We start from the raw sequence: 5,879 nt of genomic DNA, 5'->3' as shown, positions 1-5,879 counted from the left end.
GCTTGTAAATAGTTTTAATAAAGTTATTTTATATACATTGTGTGTGGTTTTCTTGTGTGTGTGTGTGTGTGGTTTTTAAATTTTACTTCCCAGTTTTCATATCCGCAGGATTGATTTCCATTCTCATCTTTCTAGTTGACAGGTTTCTCTTTTTTAGTGACTCATTCATTTCCCTTTCTACAACTTCCATCTTTCAGTTCTTGGGTCAGAATTAGATGTGCCTACACCGGGGTAGTAGGTAGATTCTCAGAATGACTGATTATTAGGCTCAATTTCCTAGATTGTCAAGTCATTGCCAGACCCTTTTCTGGTAAAGTGTAATGGAGGTTAACCCTGGCTGCCCCTCGGAGTCCCTCCGGCTTTGCGCCTCATATTTTTCTGGCTTAGTGTTTATTTGTGCTGCACTCGTTTGTCTACAGAAAGAAGCCTATAGGTGGGTCACATGTTTAGCCACGAAGTACCTGAGGACAACTTTGTGAAGGGGCAAACAGGGTCGCCACAAGCATGAGACACCACCAAGTAAAAGGCCCAATTTCTTTCCAGACCTGCTGTCTGAAGTAGCAGTCTGAGAACTCTCATTTCCACTATATTTATTGACGATTTTCTTAGCTCCGGGATCCTTTCACTGCATTATCTTTCAAGTATTTGCATAGATTATGTCTATCCATTCTTTCCAGCTTTTTAGACTCCATGGAAATAAATTGGCCATTTTTAAAGACAGAGTGGGAGGACGGAAGAAAAAAAGGTTCAGTCTCTATGCAAGTTTATGTAAATGACTAAATACTGGTGGGGCTGACATCTCCACCCCCTCCCTTCCTAAAGCAAAATAAATTTGAGCTGGGCTCTTGGAGGCCCTGGGAGAAGTGGCTCACCAGTCTTCATTATTCAGTCTTCAAGGTTTGCTCAAGATAACTCTTCCCTCTCCAGATTTCTTTGGACAGGGACAGGGGAAGCAAAAGCATAATTTCTAAATCTGGCTCAGATTTTTTTTCCCGGGACAGTGAGCGTTAAGTGACTTGCCCAGGGTCACACAGCTAGTAAGTGTCAAGTGTCAGGCCAGATTTGAACTCAGGTCCTCCTGAATCCAGGGCCAGTGCTTTATCCACTGTGCCACCTAGCTGCCCCGATATGGCTCAGATATTATTTATGCTTGGTTTTTGTCCCAGAAAAGAGGATATGACAACTTGGTGGCATGAGTTGAGGATAGAGTTTTTGTGTGGGGGTAGTGGTGGGGGATGGGGTATCGGGATGTGTAGCTTTCAGAGAACCTATATGTTTGGAAGTGGAAGGTTTGAAAAGCAGATAAACAGCTCAGGTTAATTCATGTTGGCATTGTGGGATTTAAGGAGACTCCTCTTCCTAATATATTTGACTTTAGAAGCAAGTGCCCTTCTGAGGGCACACATGCGGATGAAATTAATCAAATATCTTTCCTCCCAACACTGAACTTAGGGAAAAAAAATCCAGGCACAAGCTTTTTAGCAGTGTCCTAACTTGGAGAAGTCAGTTTCCTTGCCTGTAAAATAATAAAATGATATACAGACTTAAGAAGAAAATGCTATGAACAGGGTATATAAATGAGCTATTAGCAGAGATACGTTACAATGACTAGATGGGTATTTTAATCGGGCTGAGAGTAGGAGAGGTAATTTAGTAGGATGCTGAGGGGGTCCAGTGCAGAGGGACGGGCTGGTACTGGGACAGGTGATCATCAGACATTTAATTTTGCCTAGCACTGGTCATCCCACTTTGGCCACCTCCTCTCCCCAGTTAAATTAATACATGTATTGCTTTCTTGAAAGGGGCAGCCACATGGTGCGGTGGATAAAGTGCTGGGCCTGCATCTAGGACAACATCTTCCTGAATTCGAATCTGATCTCAGATACTCAGTGTGCCACTGGGCAAGTCACTTACCCCTGTTTGCCTCAGTTTCCTCATCTGTAAAATGAGGACTGAAGAAGGAAATAGCAAACCATTCCAGTATCTCTGCCAAGAAACCCCCAAATGCAGTCATGAAGAGTTGGCCATGACTGAAAATGACTGAACAAAATTACTTTCTTGCAGTAAATTAATTTCCTGAAGAAACATCTGCCCTGGGGCTCCAAATTCCTGATTGGAGACTGACTACTTAGAACTCTTTTGGGAAGGGCAGCAGCGATGCTCAATTCCATTCTTGATACCATTCTTCACCTTAGCCCCAGCAGGGAACCCTCTCTACAGTCCTTCCCTTTACAAGCCCCTCTTTATGTATGGTCATCCTTCATTTGACAAGAGCCTTGGAAATAGCAGTCCTCACCAAACCTGCTTCCAAACCCTCACAGTAATCATTAAGGGGGAAATTCCTCTACCATAAGCAACAGCTGCTGGTTAATTGCCAACAAAAGGCAGATAAGGATCAGTGGGAATGGCAGCATCCCCAAGACCACTGGCCCTACTTCCTGCCCAGCCATCATAGCTGCCATCTATAGAAGGGATTCTTATAGAAATGGGACTAGCCATCCCAACAAACCATCACCCACAGGATAGGTAATCCAGTCCAGCTGCAGTATCAGGGCACCCTGAGGAAGAGACAGGAGGTAGCAAGAGACAGGCATGTCAAACCACTACCAGCTTGACCACCAAAATCTTCCCTCACACCCAAATGGAGACAAGAGCTTTAGGATTGCAATGCTTCCAGCACAGTACCTACCCGTAACCATCATCTTGGGAAGCCATCTCTGGGGAGATGCAGCTTTGCAACTGGTCCTGCAGGTGCCACAGCCTCAGTTACCTTTCAGTAGCTTCCCTGAAAGATAGTCCAAATAGTAGGACTCCTACACCAAAGGATATGTACATTTTTATAACTCATAATTCCATACTGTTTTCCAAAAAAGTCAGACTTAATTCACAATTTCACCAACATACATAGCACACCTCTTTTGCCACAGCCAAACCAGCATGGAACTTGTCTTTAGTTATTTTTGTTAAATTTATACCCCAAAATCTCTGATGGAAGTTTTTTTTTTTTTGATGTATGAGGTATTTTATTTTTTCCGTTACATGTAAATATAGTTCTCAACTTTTGTTTATACATGCTTTACAATTTCAGATTTTTCTCCCTCCCTCCCCTCCCTCCCCCCCTCCCCTAGACAGCAGGTAATCTGATATAGGTTATATCTATATATCTCTATACATATAGATATAGATATAGATATATACACACACACATATATATATACACATAATAACATTAATCCTATTTCTGCATTAATCCTGTTACAAGAGAAAGAATCAGAGCAGTGATGCAAAACCTCAAAATAGAAAAAAAAAAAAACAGCACCCAAAACAAAAGAAATAATATGGTTCAATCAGCATCTATACTCCACAGTTCTTTCTTTCTTTTTTTTTCTTGGATTTGGAGATCCTCTTCTATCATGAGTTCCCTGGAACTCTTCTGTACCATTGCATTGGTGAGAAGAATATAGTCCATCACAGTAGGTCAACACTCAATGTTGATGATACTGTGTACAATGTTCTTCTGGTTCTGCTCATCTCACTCATCATCAGCTCATGTAAGACCCTCCAGGTTTCTCTGAACTCTTCCTGCTCATCGTTTCTTACAGCACAATAGTATTCCATTGTATTCATATACCACAACTTGTCCAGCCATTCCCCAATTGATGGGCACCCTCTCAACTTCCAATTCCTTGCTACCACGTAAAGAGCAGCTATAAATATTTTTGTACATGTGGGTCCCTTTCCCCCTTCCATGATTTCTTTGGGCAAAAGACCTAAAAGTGGGATTGCTGGGTCAAAGGGTATGCACAGCTTTATCGCCCTTTGGGCATAATTCCAAATTGCTCTCCAGAATGGTTGGATCAGCTCACAGCTCCACCAACAATGAATTAGTGTTCCAATTTTCCCACAGCCTCTCCAACATTTATTATCTTCCTTTTTTGTCATTTTAGCCAATCTGATAGGTGTCAGGTGGTACCTCAGAGTTGTTTTAATTTGCATCTCTCTAATCATTAGAGATTTAGAGCATTTTTTCATATGGGAATAGATAGCTTTGGTTTCTTCATCAGAAAACTGCCTGTTCATATCCTTTGACCATTTCTCAATTGGGGAATTGATGGAAGTTTTTAAGCACCTGCTATGTGCAAGACAGGGCAGCTAGGTGGCACAGTGGATAGATTACTCACCTCAGACACTAGCTGTGTGACCCTAGGCCCCAATTGCCTTAAAACATCTTGGACCATCTTTAGTCATCCTGCTATATATCTTGCCACTGGACCCAGATGGCTCTGGAGGAGAGAGTGAGATTGGTGATCTTGTAAAGTCCTCCCTCACTTAAATTCAATTTACTGCAAGTCATGACATCACCCCAATGTCATGGTCCTCTTGGAGAACAAAAGACAACAACAAATTTATGGACACAAGGTAGAATCTCAGAGTTCTTTTCATGATTATTAAAGATTTTGAACTTTTTAAATATAAATGTTGAAAACATGTTTCTTCTTTCAAGAATTGCTTCTTTATACTGTAATCCTGAATCACTTTATCTATTGGAGAATTGTTTGTTTTGTAAATATGTCAATTACTTATACATTTTGGATGCTAAACTTCTATCAGAAATGTTTGATACAAAGGTTTGGGGTGGGACTGGCCCCCTTTGAAAAAACAAAAACCTATAATCTTTTTTTGTTTGTTTTTTTGGGGGCAGTGAGGGTTAAGTGACTTGCAGAGGATCACACTGCTAGTAAGTGTCAAGTGTCTGAGGCTGGATTTGAACCCAGGTCCTCCTGAATCCAGGGCTGGTGCTTTATCCACTGCACCACCTAGCTGCCCCCTACCTGATAATTTAAGAACTGTAATTGATGTTTTTCTTGACAAATGATCAATCATATATAAATATAAAATGTTTTCTTGCTTATTCATGGTGATTCTGCTACAGAATTGCACTATTACATATGAACATAGCATTTCTTTTCCTAACGATTCATACAAACTCAATATGAAAGTTTTGTAAAAGAAAATGGACTCTCCTCCTTTGCCAAAATCACTCATCAGCAACTCTTGGACTTGTTGGGGAATTTCAAGTGACAAGGATAACTTTTGGGGCACTCAAATGGCACTAGAGATACAATTCACACTGATAGAGTCTGAAAGAAATGACATGATTCCCCAAGTATATCATTTACTTTGTCACTACCACCGAGAAACTAAGATAGGAGGGTGGTTTTACTTTTTCTTTTCATTGCAAGTTGGAAATTCGGCATGTTTATTATTTCCTGGAATGAGGTGTAATTTACCCAGACTCTCTTCCTAAAGGTCACTTTCTTATAGAAAATCCATACGATCATAGATTTAGAGTTAGAAGAGACCTTGAAATCATTTTAGTCCAGTTCTCTTGTTTTGCAGATGAAGAAACAGGCCCAGAGAGGTTGAGTGACAACTGTGCAATGTGACAACATTGCACAGGTAGTTTCAGAGGTAGAATTGGAACCCAAATCCTCTACCTTAGAAACCAGTTCTCTTTCCATCATGTCATTTTCACTTTATTTCCAGTACTTTTCTGCTACTGTATGAACAAGGATTTATAGTAGCTTCTATATAAGGGTAAAGCTGCTCCTTCTTTAAGGAACCCTTCCTTTACATTCTCCTCTTTTTCCATCTCTCTCCTCTGTTCTAATATTTACAAAGCACTTAGAACAGTGGCTGGCACATAGTAGGTACTTAATAAATTCTTGTTCACTAACACTCTCCCCCTTTCCCTAACTGCAAAGCATTCCCCCTACTTCAGCTCATGTTGGTGGCCATCTGATCTAGCTCCCCTGGAGCCAGCATTTGTTAAGATAAAAATTAGTATGTCTTTAGTATACTTAGCAGCCACCATTCAA

The sequence above is a fragment of the Dromiciops gliroides genome, chromosome 5, assembly GCF_019393635.1.
Source record: "Dromiciops gliroides isolate mDroGli1 chromosome 5, mDroGli1.pri, whole genome shotgun sequence".
Classification (NCBI taxonomy): Eukaryota; Metazoa; Chordata; class Mammalia; order Microbiotheria; family Microbiotheriidae; genus Dromiciops; species Dromiciops gliroides.
The sequence above is the reverse complement of the archived record's forward strand: the minus strand, read 5'-3'. Positions refer to the sequence as shown.